A 16881-nucleotide genomic window follows, 5' to 3' on the forward strand; every position below is an offset into this window, starting at 1 on the left:
TATACTTCATTTAAGTAATTATCATCTTATCTTTCTATGAGGGAAACAGAATACCCAACATTTCAAATTCTCTAGTTTCTGCTAATTGCAAAGAATAAATATTCCTGAATCTGGCTAACCTTTCATGAAACTAAGGAAATATCAACAAAATCTCATTCGCTTGCTAATTTGAATATTTATTTGTTTGTAGAGTCTACTGGTTGAGCTAATGTCTTACAAAATGTAGAAAATCAAAGTTTGTGCCCCCAAGAGCCTACCATGTAGGGCAGGGGGATCTCTTCTTTCATCTGCCTCTGACAAACAGTATTCCCTTCAGTTTTTCAGAAGGCTTCTTCTCTGGCATTAAATACTGCTAATTTCTGCTCCATTAGGTTTCTTATCTCTTTGCTTATTTCCATAAGCCTCTGGCATCCCTTAGTTCAAGATTGTGATGATCTCTTCCTTGCCAAGCTCTCATTCATGGATAAATGGGCATTTACTTTGGATTAAGGAAGATAGGAATCCCTGTACTCTGAGTATTCAGAATGTCATTTAGTTTCAGAGAATCACCTTATTAGCTACCATGAACATTAGAATTGAGGAAATGGGATAGAACTGTTAACATGGTATAGTATGCAAAGTCATGCCCCTGAAATCAGATGATCTGTGTTCAAATTCTCCCCTTGACATTTAATGAGCAATGTGATCATGAGCAATTTTCTATGCTTCAGTTTCCTCCTCTGTAAAACTAGGATAAGGTCTTTGTAAAGTATATAATGGTCACTCCAGTTGATGTCATTATTATTTATTTTAGAATAAAAATAGCTCAATACAGCATATTTTCAGCTTCATATTCATAAATATTCTTACAATTTTTAAAGATGGAAAAACTGATTTCAAAAAGGAAGTGATTGCCCAAGGTCATAAAGCTGATTAAAGTTAGAAACCCAGTCTTTGGGCTCTATGTTTAGTGTGTTTTCTACTATATAATGATTCCTATCTATGGAGGACAGTGATCTGGAAGTGACCTTACAACTTTCCCAGTACCAACACTCCCTTAATTTATAATCTAGATAGCTGAAATACATAAAGGAGTGACTTGCTCAAGATCACAATCACAATATAATAATATAATATTTGGGATAAGAACCTGTGTCCTTGAGCTTCAAATCCATTGTTCTTTATATGCAATTTATCAACATTTATTAAGCACCTACTATTTATCAACCTTTGAGTTAGGCACCAAGATTCCAAAGACAGAGAAAGTAGTAATCCCTGACCTCTAGAAATTCAAATTCTTTTAAATGAAACTATATATAACTATGTCTAGGTATAGGGATATGCCTATACACATATAAGTGAATACAAGATAGTCTAGCTCATAAATGACAGAATATTCCCCAGGATGACATCCCCAAAAGGTAGTCTTTCAGACTCTTTCAACAACAAACTGGATAAGAATGCAAAGTATTCAAGTCTGGATTACCTAGAAGAAATAAGCTTGGTTCTAGGGAAAGTAAAATTAACTAGTATCTCATTCTCCCCAAAAGTGGTTGGAGGTCATGTGTGAGAAATATAGCACATTATTTTCAGACATCGTTGTCTTATTGGTTATTTTCTTTGTTACAAATAAGAATTCTAAAGGAAGGTGTATTCTAGGAAACAGGTGTGGTGCAAGAAAGAGAAAACATGGATAAAACATAAAAATAAGAAATGAAAAATCTTACTGACAGCATCAATCTAGTCATTGGAACTATACACAAGAATGAACCAACTCAGTCCATTTCAGAGATTTGAGTATAGTCTAGGGAAAGAAAGAGCCATTTGCCTTAGACTTTGGCTGTACATACACATGTCAGAGAGTGGGGCACAGCCAGGGCCTCACGTTCACAGATTGTCCCTGCAGCTTCACTAGAATTGAGTTTCTCCCCTGCTAATTCATTTCACATTCTGAGTCCCCTAGTAATTCAACAGGAGACAGCTCTCTCTTGTCACTACATTCAGCTACCCCAAAATGCCAGATTTTCATAAATGAATGGGGGGGAGAGGGAGCCAATTACTTTTTTCAAAATACTTTGTTCTATATTAATAACCCAACTGGCACTTTGGTTTTAGAAGATGAGATAACTCCATGAACCCATTTCATGCTTAGAAATCCTGGGCAGTCCAATCTGCCACTCTTTCAACTCCTGGGCCATCACACACAAACATCTGTTTAAGGAACAGTTTGACTCCCGTATTTCTACATAAATCACATCTGTTAAAAGTTTTATGAGATAGGAGTTCTCTTTTTACCCACCCTCTTCATTTGTAAGGAATTAAAGACATGACATAAGAGATGAGAAAGTGAGACAGTAAGTCATAAGCAACCTGCACATGTATGCATTCCACAAGTAGGAAAAAGGAACATACAGTAATGAAGAATGAACATCAAAATTAACAGATATCTAAATAAACATGTAGCTGTTACCGCATCTTTGAAACATTGTAAGTAAATGACACTTCTCCTTACCTGGAGTAGATCATCCATAGGGGGGTGTTTTGTTCACAGAAGGTGTACCCGGATATTTCCTGAAGGTTCAGGATGTTTCCATATTATTAAATCCCATGGGGTATCCCTGTTCTGCCAGCAAACCCTGAAAAGGAAAGATTCAAATGATCCTTAGAAAGGGTTCTTGACCTGAAGTTTATAAAATTTTAAAAAAATGCATTTTGATAAGTATATTTCATTACAATTGACTGACCACAATCCTATATATTTTACTATATGTGTTAAAAATTTAATGAGTAAATGGTCAAACGATATGAACATGCTCCTTTTAGGAAAAACGTCATACACAAACACATAAAAATGGTCTAAATCATTACTGATTAGAGAAGTGCAAATCAAAACAACTCTGAGATACGATCTAACACCTATCAAACTGGCTAAAATGATAATAGAAAATAACAAATGTTGGAGATTGAGATATTAATATACTATTGGTGCAATTGTGAACTAATCCAGCCATTTTGGGGAGTAATTTGGAATCATGCCCTAAGATCTATAAAACTTTCTATATACATTTTGACCTAATAATACCAATATTATTTCTGTTTCTCAAGATGATCAGGGAAAAAGTACTAATAAGATCTAAAATATTTATAAAAGCTCTTTTTGTGATGGCAAAGAACTGGAAAGTGATGGGATGTCCATGAATCAGAGAATGAATGAATAAATCATGTTATTGGATTGTTATAGAATACTACTGTGCTATATCAAATGGCAAATGTAGTAGTTTTAGAAAAGAAAAAATAACATGGAAAGAATTGAAAGAAATAAACCAGAGTGAAAACAGGGAAACAAAAGAATGATTTTTATAGTAATAAAATATTATTCAAAGTGTAACTGTAAATGACTAAGCTATTCTGAGTAAAATGATCATTCAAATCTACTACAAAAAGGACATTTGTAGGAAATTGCTATATACCTCCAGAAAAAATAAGTGTTATATAAAAGTATACTTTGTATGGGTTTTCTTACTCCCCTGTCTTCCTCTTTCCTTCTTCCATTCATTCATTTGTTTATTTGTTCCTTCCCTCCTTCCCTCCTTCCTTCCTTCTTCCTTCCTTCCTTCCTGCCTTCCTTTCTCCAACCCCCCCCTCCCTCCCTCCCTTCCTTCATTCCTCCCTTCCTTTTCTTTCCTTTTTGGCAGAGAGATTTGTCTGGTTAATTTAGTAGATTAGCTTTGCCCCATTGTCAAAAGTTTGTCACCAGATGATAATGGTACTGCATAAGAGCTTCAGTAATATGGGAAAGAACTGACTTTAAAAGGTCATGCTTTCCCGTTAATCACCAGCCCATTTCAGGTCACTAGGCTCACATGGATTTAATGAAAATGGTGGTCTTTGTACAATACCCCCTCATTTTATTCAATTTTACGTGGTTTTTCTTTGATATCGTAGGACAATTACTACAAGTACCTCTGAAACTCCATTTTCTTATCTTTAAATATGGGATTAGTAACACCTGCCCTGCCTATCTCTCAGCCCCCTAGAAGGGACCAAATAAGATAATGGATGTAAAAACAATTTGCAGACTGGAAGATGTCTTGATTATATGTTGTCTGTAGAATCAATCCACTTTGATTTATAGTTTTGCTTAGGAGACATTAATGATCAACTGGAGGTGACTTTTGGGTCTTCTGAGACTTGCCTGGACTGGCCAATCCAATTAGCTCCCCATTGCCTCTTTCAGCAATAGAATCCTACTGTGTCTAGTTTGATTGAACCTGTGGGACACCCGTGTAAGTGCTTGCAAAGGATAAAGTAAAGAAAAAATATAAGGAGGTACAAAGTCAGCTGCAAACATAACAAAGACTGTTAAATATTGTCTCTGTGTTTCTCAATGTCTAGATATTATTTTTGGACCAAATCAGTGGGGCTTATTCACCACAAGGGAACTGTCACTCACATCCTTTCCAAACACAAGCACATACTTTCATTCTCTCTTCTTGATAAGACATTCACAATTTGAGGGATATAAAGATATACAAAAAGTTCACAAGATAGTAGAGGAAAAGATAAAAGAGAAGTGACAGTAATAACATTCCATTTCATTAGTAGGCATGAATATAGTAGATTAGTAGAAATGAATATAACCATTTTTCCTCCTTATCAATTTTTCTTAATATTTTAAAATTTTATTTTATTTTCAAACGATATGCAATTGTCGATTTCACCACTCATGTTTTGCAAGGTTTTTTCCCTCACTCACTTTCCTCCCCCTGCCACCCAGAAAGAAAGCAATCTAATATAGGATCTACATATATAATCATGCTAAATAAAGATCCATATCAATCATGTTGTGAAAGAAGAATCAAATCAAAAAGGAAAAAATATCTTTGAGGAAAAACATCATATCCAAGACAATTAAAAAAAATTAAAGATAGCAAGTTTTGGCTTCATTTAACCATCACAGTTCCTTCTCTGGACATGGATGATATTTTCCAAAGCAATTCTTTTTAGAATTATCTTTGATTATTATGCTGCTGAAATGAACAAGTCTATTATAGCTGATCATCACCCAATGTTGCTGTTATTGTGAATAATGTTCTTCTGACTCTGCTCACTTTACTCAGCATTAGTTCATGCAAGTCTTTCCAAGCTATTCTGAAGCCCCATTCCTGATGATATCCACCACCTTCATACGCCACAAATTGCTCTCCAGAAAGGTTGGATCAGCACATAACTCCACCAACACTGCATTAGTGTTCCAGTTTTTCCACACCCCTTCTAACATTGATCGTTTTCCTTTTTATTTTGACCAATCTGACAGGTGTGAGGTATGCCTCAAAATTGCTTTAATTTGTATTAATCTAATCAACAATCATTTAGATCATTTCCCCATATAACTAGAGATATCTTTAATTTCTTCATGCAAGAATTGCCTTTTCATATCCTTTGACCATTTATCACTTGGGGAATGTGTTGAATTCTGATAAATTTCACTGTTTTCTAGATATTTGAGAAAGGAATTCTTTGTCAGAAACCCTATTTGTAAAAATTCGTCCCATCTTACTGACTTCTTTTTAATCTTGGTTGTATCGGTTTTATTTCTGCAAATACTTTCCAATTTAATATAGTCAAAATGATCTATTTTTTATATTTTCTAATGTTATCTATCTCCTTTGTCATAAACTCCTTCCCTTTACATAGATCTGAATGGTAAACTATTTATTGTTCCTCTAATTGGCTTATGATATCATTTCTGATATCTATCCTTAACTTATTTTAACATCTATATCTCAGTACAAAAATGATTTCAAAGCATAGTCAATCTGTGATATGGTATGAATAAAGGTTGGCTAATTATGGTTGAAGCAAGCTCCCTTTTCCCCTTTCCAAAAAAGCTACTGCCATTGAACTGATGTTATTCTAGGACTTCTAGCCCCCCCTGAGACGCCCTCCCCATCTCCACCTCTAAAATTTATAACCTTCTGCAGTTTTCTATGGCATCAACATTCCACCAGAGCTGTGTCCTAAGTAAAGCTATGCTAATATCAGTCATTATGCAGATGTCCACCATATACAGCAGGTTTCTACCTCAAAGTGGTATTTTCCTCTAGAGTCAAAGGTACTTGGATGAGATGTTGATCCTTTTGTTTAGACTATAACCCATATATAACAATGCCTCACAATCTGTCAACCTTCTGCCAAGGGGGGCAAAATATTCCCAGAGAGAAAATGTTGAGCCAAGAGAGGATGACTGCGGGAGATATTTAAAATTTTTGTGATTAGAAGACATTCAAAAAGAATGATCACCTTGATTAATCACAATTTTTCCTCTCATACTTTTTAGATGAATTGCTAAGTTTATGTTCATTGCTTATGTGAGAATCTTAGCTTGTGTCTTCACACTTGCAGTCAGAATCATGATAAAAACAACAAACAATAACTCATATTTTTATTACTCTTTGAGATTTATAAAGTACATTCTTGAATACAAGCCTATAACTAAATGAAGGTGGTATTCCTTCCATTTCACAAGTGAAATGTCTAGGAGAGCTGTAAGTATAAATTGTAATCTATCTTCAAATAAAGGTCTACTGAGACCCACTTGAAATAAGCACAATTTTTTTAGGAGGGAGCACTGAGTGACAGAACAGTAATTATGCTACTCTGTATGAACTTTCATGGCTTTAACAGATTTTCCAAAGTGATTTATACATACATAATTACACAAATATTTATATTTATATACATGCATAAATTTATATCCATATATATGTATGGTTATATATACATATATAAATTTATATCTATATGTATACAAGCATGTTTATATATACATATGTAAATGTATATCTATATTTATATCTATCTATCTATCTATCTATCTATATCTATCTATATCTATCTATCTCTATCTCTATCTCTATCTCTATCTCTATCTCTATCTCTATCTCTATCTCTATCTATATATATGAATTGTTTCATTGGTATCAGAACGTTGGAAATGTATTTGGAAATGTAGATCTGTGTTGATTCTATAACTAATAGTTTTAGAGAGTTGCCTGGGCTACAAAATGGTTAGGTTGATAACTGTCATTATTATCATCATCATCATCATCCATAACAATTTATTATGGGTTTACTATGTGACAGTAACTGTTAATCCCTGGGGATACAAAGGAAGGGGTTTTTTTGAACAGTTCCTTCTTTCAAGTAGCTTATAATCTAGTTGGCAACAACCATTCAAATTATTATGGGCAAACAAGATACAGGACAAATTGCTGATAATGAAAAGACAAAAAGAACAAACAGATCGTGAAGAGTTTCTTATAGAGTTTGAATTTTAAGCTGGGGTTGAAAATAATACAGGGAATATCCTATATAGAAATGATTAGGGAGAGAAATATGGGGCAGCCAGTGGAAATTAATGGAACTGGGCAATAAAGTGTCTCATGACAGGTACAGCAAGGAGGTCATTGTCCCTACAGGAGGGAAGAAGAGAGATTTGTTGTAAAAACATCCACTAAAATGTAAAGTGCTTCACAAATGTGAGTGATGACAGTCATAAGTACTGATGACTGACTCTAATGCCATCAGACGTTTTACCTCACCATCTTAAGCTTTTTTACAGATATGTAACAGTAATCAAATTTCATGTCATCTTCTCTCCATAAAACTATAACCTAACCAAACCCCAGAAAAGAAGGAGAGTGCTCCCAAGTCAATGAAAATTCATTATATTTGAAGAGGAATTAGCCCAATGGTAAGCACCAGTTTCAGAAAAATGCCTTTGGTTTTATTTTTGTTTTTCTATCGTTGCCCTTGAAGTATAGCATTATTCTTTGAGCCACACTTTACCATTTCATCTTTGACTAGTGATTTCTTAATGAAACATGACAATCAATTCATAAATTCTCATTACCCTATTGCTAATCAATCAGTTATTAATTACCAAGCATTATGTTAGGCAATCAGGGTGTGCATGCAATGAATGGATCTCTAATGGCAAAAAGATTTGAATTCTAACAGGATAGACTATCTCAAATTCTTGCTCATGATTCTGACAACTATTTGATGGAATGGGGCTTTTAGAGATTGATAAAGCAATTCCTTCTTGATTCAGTGGCTAATCATCTTATCTCCAACACTCTAAATTTTAGTTGTATCACAACTTTCTAATATACAAATTCTACTGCTATTTATAAAATCACCCAACCCTTTTCATAGCTGGCCATCAAATTGTTCATTTGTCTATTTGCTCCATTTACTGTGATTCTCTCTGCATATATTTTCCCCCACAAAACTAAAGGCATTTTACATTGGACACCAAAACAGAGAAAATCGTGGTTAAAAAGACAAAAAAACAATATTTGAGACTTATGCTCTAATATATAACAAATGTAATGGCAATTGATGAGAATCATACTGCCATGAATGTGCAGAAGGACATATTTCATCTTCCAATATTGTTTTACTGAATCTAAAATGAATCTCAGATCTTTATTGCATTTGTGTCATCTAGCATTCCATATCTCAATGGGGGTTCTGACAACATAATAATCAAGGACCCACTTGTTATAGAAATTTAAAGGATCAAAATCAGATATGATTGCCTTCAATGAATAGTGTGATAAATAACTATAATACAGGTAACTTAATATTGAAATAATAAATATAGACCTTATAATAAGAATGGATGGCAACATATGACTTGCTTCCATTTCATTATTTTATTATATTTTCTCATGGATCTTAATTCAAATAAAGGTTCAAATAGTTGTGTTTTACTTTTTTTTTATGTGAAACCTTTATCATCAAATAAAACAATGGTAGAATGAGATGGCAGAATATTAGTGTCATTAAAACAAGTCTTTTCCTTACAAGGCTACTGGTATAAGACAGCAAAGTCTTGTGATCACACTAAAGCAGGATTTGAAACTGGGTAATAAGTATTTATCTCCCCCAACACCCAACACACATTGCTGTTGTTCAGTAATTTTTAGTCATGTTCTACTCTTTGTAACCCCATTTTTCATTTTCTTAGCAACGTAATTGGAGTGATTTACCATTTCCTTCAACTTATTTTACAGATGAGGAAATTGAAACAGACATAGTGAAGTGGCTTGGCCAGGTTCACAAAACTAGTATCTGAGATTAGATTGAAACTCAAGAAGAATCTTCTGACTGTTGTCATGGTTCTCTATCCTCTACACCACTTAGCTATGTAGATACAAATATATACTACTTTTTTTATCCATAAGCTTTAGGCCCATGCCTCCTCCCTGAAATACACAAGAAATCAGTATTTTCCTTCTGCAGGAGAACATTATATTAAATCCTATGCTCAGTGCTGGGGGATTTCCAATAAAGGACATTGGTAACTTCTGGAGACAAGTCCTCTTTAGAGGAGAGGGGGAAAAAACTCCTGAAGAATCTACAATCTATATCTTACAAGGATGCCTATAAGGCAGAAGGGATATTTAACCTAGAGAGGGGGTTTCTCTTAGGGTACATGGGCATGAGGATTTTATTCAAGTTTGCACAAGTGGTATTCTACCTCTTTGTGTATGGTCCAAGAGAGCAGGAAAAGGAGAAACAAAGGAATAAATTTAGAGTTGATGAAGATAGAAGGGAGGAAGTTTTCTAATATTACAGCTGTCAAAAAGTGAGATGGTATATGTCTTGATGTGATAGGTTCCCCTTCCTTGGAGGTCTTCAAGCAAAGGGTAGGTGCCCAATTATCAGGATCCCTCTCATTTATGAATGATCTTCGAAAAAAGAGGTTCCTTTTAAATATGAAATATTGTGATTCTTTGATTCTCGTATCTAATTCATAGGAATGACTAATAATAATAGCAGATTATATTTCTATAGCAATAAAAAACTTACAAGTCAATGTACCACAACAACATTATGCTCTACAATCTAAGGATAAAGAAAATGAGCCTCAGGAAGGCTGATGAATTGGGCCATAGCCCCACATCGTTAAATTTTTCTTTTAGAATTGAGACTCATACCCAAGTCTTCTGACTTAATTGCAATTTTTTGCAATCAAAAGTTTTATCCCAATGACCTTGTACTGAATGAGTGAATGAATGACAGGTATCACAGAAGGAATATTCTTTTGAGATTGAGAAGACCTGAATATGTTGTGGCATGAAATATTTCTCTCTCTCTCTGTCTCTCTGTATATATATATGTGTGTATATATATATATATATATATATACACATACATATACACACACACATATATATATAAGTATGCATGTCTATGTATTTCTGTATTGCATATATATATATATATATATATATATATATACATATATGCATCCACCTCTCTATTGCTGTCTCCAACTGTCTATCTATCAATCTATCTGTATGTATATTTTTGTTGCGGAACAGTAAAAAGGACATTGGATTTGTATCCAGAAATATTGACTTCAATTCTGCTCTCCAACTTGTGTGGCTTTGGTCAGTTTACTTCAGTTTCCTCCTCACTAGGATACTTGTCTTTAGCTTAGATGGTTTCTGAAATCCCATTCAGATTTTGGTGTCTATGATTCTTATGCAAACCCATTTGTGACTGTAGGCTTGGGATTCTTCTTCCTTAATAAAAATAGATATACATTTAACCATTTTGTTCCCACCAAGTCTAACATTCATTGACTCATACTATATTACTTCTATAAAATAAGGTATGTTGAATGTTTTCTTTTTTTACATTTTTGGGGGTTTAAGTTCACACCTTGGAAATACCATAGCTATCATACTCATCCCACTGATTGGATCACCTGTTTCTAAAGGAAAGACTCCAGATCAGTCATCTCCTAATTTTTTTTTAATCTGTGGTCACAACTTAATTATGTCCTGACATTACTTAGTAGTTTCTTTCTCTCTCTCTCCTCCATATACCTTTCAGATTATTTTGCTTTATTGTCTTCCCCTATTAGAATGTCAGTCCCATTAGGGCAGGAATTTTTTTTTTTTGGTTTGTACCTATATTCTCAAAGACTTGTATATGACAAAACACTTCATAAATGTTTGTTGACTGATTGATACACTGTTTATAATTCCTTTCTAACTTAGTTATCTATCAAGTCCTTTGATAACAAATGTTCAAAGCATACCTTAACTATTATCTTTTGGGTAAATAAATCTCATCTGAATTTAGATATGTGTTAGATCATAGCACTGGAGACTAATTTTTCTAAGACAGATAATTGTACTTTGTTAATAACTTAACTGTCAATGCTATCTTTTCCAAAATAATTTTCCAACCCTTAGAATGATATAAAATATGATTACTTCCCTCTCTCCATTATAATAAAAGCTTGCCATTTTCTACATTGTCTCTGTCTCTGTCTCTGTATCTCTCTCTCTCTCTCTCTCTCTCTCTCTCTCTCTCTCACACACACACACACACACACACACACACACACACACCATTATCAAAGAATGAAATTGGACATTTGGACATTAGAAAAAAAACTAATTGGTAATATGCTTTTTAGCCTCTCTTTTTTTCCTTTCCACCTTTCCTTCCAACCCCCATATCCTACACTCTGAGTGGGCAAAGGACTGATGGATTTAGAACAAATGTCCTAAGGGCAGCCAGCAGTAGGTGGAAATATGAAGATGGGATGAGGTTCACATGTCCTTAAGTTGTGCAAAAGAATCAACTTATCATGAAAGAAATAGGTGGGAAAGAAGTTTGGCAGTCAGCTTATTGAAATTACCCTTCCATCTTATTTGTATGAAAAAATGATAGCCCCAAGGAATAGAGATTAGATGTTCCCCTCTCTATCTTTGGTTTCTAATATATTTTTGTCACAATGCCAAGGAACTGAAGTGAATAGTCATAAAATATGCAAAGATGGATAGATAGATAACAAATCAAATCATACTTTGGAGATACAAGGAAGAGGGATATGGTAGGGAATAAAGTATTCAAAGATAAGATTATTAACCTGAATATTTTTTATCCTCCTTGGTTTTCAGAGTAAGACTTTAGTGATTCTTTACTTTGAAAAGAGAAGCACAGATGCTGAATAAGTTATTGGTTCTATGGTAATCAGCATATTTAGTTATAGAAAGAATATGTGAAAAAGAAATAAGAGGTTTGGGTTCTAGTCCTGGGTTTTTCATTTGTTTGATGTTAGACTAGTCTCTTTGACTCTCTGTACCTCGATTTTTCAATTTATAAACCAAAAAAGAATTGACAATATTTTCTATGGTTTCTTCTGCTCAAACATTCTATGACCCATATTCTAATGCTCATTCTAGCTCTGGCATTCTGTACCCACATTCTAAATTATCCTCTATCTCTGACAATTTATTTTCCATGGGGTTCATGAGATGTTCTAGGTTTTATATTTGTAGATATTCCTGCCATTCTGAGTTCTATATTGTAAGGTACCTACAGGTCCTAATATTGTATAACATCACTTTTTTCTTTGTAACTCCAGAAAATTGATATATTACCTCTTTCTCTCCACTCTTCTCAGCCTTAGAAAATGGACAATTCTCAACATTACCCATGAGAGTAGTTGGAAGGTCCAAGAGGGTTCCAGTCCTAATTCAATTCAGAGGAGTCTTTGGTTTTTTTCTTTTGCCATTGTTTAAAGAAAAATGAATTAAATGTCTGGAGGTCAAGAAAGTCAAATGATTTGTAGGCTGTGTTCTCAGAAGCAATCTATCCCTTAAGTCCTACTTTCCCTCAATTACAGGCTAGCAGGATACATAGTAAGAAGCTGTGCAAAGCTATAAATTAGAGAGAGAGAGAGAGAGAGAGAGAGAGAGAGAGAGAGAGAGAGAGAGAGAGAGAGAGAGAGAGAGAGAGAGAGAGAAACTACATTTTTTCCTCCTTTCTTTTCTATGTCTCATCCCCTTTCTCTTCCCAGCATCTTACTTCCTTTATCTCATATCTGCTCCCATTGCTTAGACTACATGAATGTAGCTGACTTAGAGGAAAGCATGACCTCTCAACCATTAGCATTCACAGGTTTTACAATAAAACAGCACCCTTTGCTGAATTTCCACCAAGCCCCTAGTCAACACCCTACCACCATTTTGCTGCTAACTCATCACTTCAGCTACTGATTCTCACATTTATATTTCTGATTAGTTGGTACCATTTGGTACATCAACAAAGAGATATTATTAGTATTTGAGCAATTTATACATTTTCACATCTCAATATCTATCTTTATGAACTGAGTACATCTTTCTCCTGGCTCTGAAAGCACTCTTAAAATTCTTCCAACTATTGCATTTTGTTTGCTATATACTAGGTTTTTTCCCCCATCCCTGATTTTTTGGGTCCTGTATTCTAATTTTCTTCCATTTCTAGTCTATTTTCTCTAATATTCAATTTTCTGGCATGCCTTTCTTCCTTTTTCCAATATTTATGAATATGTTGGCTGGTTTGAAAAGGAGTAAAGTTAATAAAACTCACTTATTTAATAATGCACAATACATTTCTGTATCATACTCAAGTTTTATCAAGTAAAGAAATTAAAGATATATATCACATCCAGATAAGACTAATTCTTTCACCTTCTTTTATAAAATCCATGCCCGATATTCACAAACTCACTGAATTTCAGTTTGGTTGGACCTCAGGAAACATTTCTTCCAGATCAGTAAATATCATGACCAATCAGTATTTCTCAAATGCCTTCTATGTGACAGGCCTACTGCTGTGGCCATATTTCAAAAAGTAGTTTCTTCTTTAACTTACATATATTTGAGAAAGCAGTATCTAGTTTTTAACTTGAAGATTTTCACTGGAGGACATGGTAACCCACTGCCTCCAAAAGTATCTACTTTCATTTATGGATCACTTTGATTATAAGAAAATTTTGCATGATATCATAATGCGATATGCATTTTTACAACTCCTACTTTCTGCTTCTAGTTTAACCTTTTGGAGTCAAATATTACAACTTTCATACTTATTCCACCTGACAACTCTTTAAATGATTATAAACAGCTATTATTTCTTCTCAGAATGTTTCTTATAATAAACTAAATTCCAGTTTCTTTGACCAGTCTGCATATTGTATAAAATTGGGGACCTTCTCCATTATATTTCCAATCTTTGGATATTCTTCAGTTTATTAATAAACAGAAGTACAGTATACTTCTATTAATTGTCTACTGATATATTCTATTTATTTATTAAGACTAAGGTCATTGAGTTAGTTTTTTTACAAAATATACCATGTGGTTGGCTCATAGAAGGTATATATATATATATATATATATATATATATATATATATATATATATACACATATATATACATATATTATCAATATAAACATTCCCTTCTTTCTCATATGAATTGCTTTCAAATCAGGTGCCCCCAACTTTGTATCCATGCAACTGTTAAAATATAAGGTCAAGGGTTTAAATTTGTCAAGAATAACAGAAGAAGAGTTAACAATTATACAGGAGCTTAGCTAAAGGTTTGGAGAGCCAAGATACTGTGGGAATTTCCAGATTCCTGGCTATGTAAGTCAAGGGAATGATTTGTCATTGTGAATTTGAGTAATAGACTATGTTTTTGCTTTCCATAAAAGCATCATTAATAAATGAAAAACTAGTCTATGAAGTTATTTTGCATTTATGAAAATTTCAATGGCTGTTATATAAAATATGAGGTACAAAAGATGTACATATTTCATTTAATTTGAAGAGTTAGAAAAAGTTTTCCAAATGTTTTATTTCTAATGAATGTAATTCTCAATACTTCTTTCTAAATAATCTTATCCCACTCAATATTTTTATTTTCTCCCCCCCCTTATTTTATGTTTGTACTATCTCTATACCTTTAGGACAACTAAGGGGCACAGTAGATAGAGCAGTGGTCCTAGAACACTTATCTTCCTGAGTTGACATCATACTCCATTTATTAACTGTGTGACCCTGGAAAAGTTACTCAACCCCATTTGCCTTAAATTGATCATTTTTGAAATGGGTTAAAGAAAAAAATGATAAACCACTCCAATGTCTTTGCCCCAAAACGCAAAAGATTCAAATGGGATCATGAAGAGAAAGAAATGACTGAACAAACACATTTATTCAAGTTAAATATTTAAAAATGAAAAGTGAACTAGAATATACATCTTCTCCATGTACCTGTATTAATTGTCATGACTGTGGAAAGATTGTCTAAATTAAATTCAGGAAACTATGTAATCTGATACCATAATCAGAGAAAGAAACAGGTTCTTTGAGGACCTGAATTTGCTAGTAAACTAATTATTGATTTAGGTTTTAAAAACATGTATCACATTGTTGATTTCTAGAAAGTATGCTGCCAACTAAAATTCTAACCCCTTTTTCATTAAGCTTTGTGGTCTCTTCATGTACTTGAGAATGATTGTTTGACCCTAAAAGCACCAACTTTACATTTATTACTAATGATATAAAATGAACTAGCAATTCTCAATCCCAGGTGTGTCAGAGTTGGTTCTGTCTAAGAATGGAAGTGAGTTGGAAGTTCTTGGACTCAAATTCTAACTCTGCCATTTACTACTTGGTTTAATTGTATCTCCTTTCCAAGTCCCAGTTTTCTCATTTGGAAATGAGGTATATGGACAAAAACTTGGAAGCAACAAAGATAAATATTTATTTCAACTGGTGCTTAATAAGCACAAAAAAGTACAAACTTTGGTGGATAAAGAATATCAAGAGTGACATCCTCACTTATGAGCAATTGATTGGGATTGAGAAGAAAAGCATGAAAGGAAAAACAAATGAATTGGAGGTAGAACATCCTGAATACCCCCCAAGGGCATGGTGGAGATTTGAGTGTTTTAGATGAGAAGAAAAGGTGATAACTGGAAAGAACATGAGAGGTAATGTAGCTCAACCTACAACATAGGAGAAATCCAAAATGGAAAGGGACTTATCCCAACTCTTATAGTCAATTAGTGGCAAATCACTGCAGTCCTTAGAGAAGGTATCAGAAAAGACAAGGTCCTTGAAAGTGATCCTAAAGGATGAATGGGACAGGGGTGATAGAGGAGAAAAAAAAGAAATAAAAGGTCTTTCAAGAGAAAAGATTTTAGATAAGAAATTCAATTTTTAAAAACCCAAAAGATGCCCTGATGTATTATGAGACAATCTATGGCAAAGATTCAGTACTCATGTAGTTTTGTCTTACAAGTCTAAAAGTATTTAGTAAACCCTATTATGTGTGGATACTTGGCTAAGGAATAGAAAGCTGATTGATCCAGTATGTAGAGTGGGTAATGTCAGGAAGGTTTGAACTAAAACTCAAAGAAAGGCATTTCATTATTTTGAATTCATGAAAAGGGTTGGGTATGGTTTTTCCTTCTGTGACTGATACATGCATATTACTTCATTTAGGCCTCTCTGAAGTTTGCATTTAATTTTCCTTTTAATGTTATAAAATAATGAAAGCTCAAACCGAAATATCCTAATGTGTAATTGACTTGAAAGTAAATTTTGTATTTATTCATTAGCATTTTCAGGCAATAATACATACAATTTTCCCCCTTGTACAGACTTAAGCTTTGTAAACAACTAGCAATATCTCACTCAACAGATAATTCAATGTAAGATCATTATCTTATTATAATAAATACCTGAAGCTGGATAAACAGTATTTAAATAAAACTATTCCACATTATACATTTTTTCTGAGGATCTTATAATTGCCATTGTCTCATCAAAATGTCTGGCAATGAAGAAAACTGGGACTGATGAAAATAATTTTTCCTCAGCAGCAGCAAATCCTATATAGAATTACCCAAATAACACCTCAATCAGCTTTTGTATCTGGAAACACAAGATAAGTTTGAGCCACTGTTTGATTTAGACATTATCACATCAAGTAGTCCATGGCACATGGAGATAAATCTTCAGTTAAATCTAC

General features: G+C 33.7%; 1 long non-coding RNA gene across 2 annotated transcripts in view; it reads right to left on the reverse strand.

Moving 5' to 3' along the window:
* Window positions 1–16881, reverse strand: part of LOC141516546 (uncharacterized) — a 473791-nt gene that overhangs the window by 286176 nt on the left and 170734 nt on the right. For both annotated transcript variants that reach the window (XR_012476732.1, XR_012476733.1), the window contains exon 2: window positions 2492–2615. This is a non-coding gene — a long non-coding RNA (uncharacterized LOC141516546). The remainder of the gene's footprint in view (window positions 1–2491; window positions 2616–16881) is intronic.

The sequence above is a fragment of the Macrotis lagotis genome, chromosome 3 (genome assembly GCF_037893015.1).
Source record: "Macrotis lagotis isolate mMagLag1 chromosome 3, bilby.v1.9.chrom.fasta, whole genome shotgun sequence".
NCBI lineage: Eukaryota > Metazoa > Chordata > Mammalia > Peramelemorphia > Peramelidae > Macrotis > Macrotis lagotis.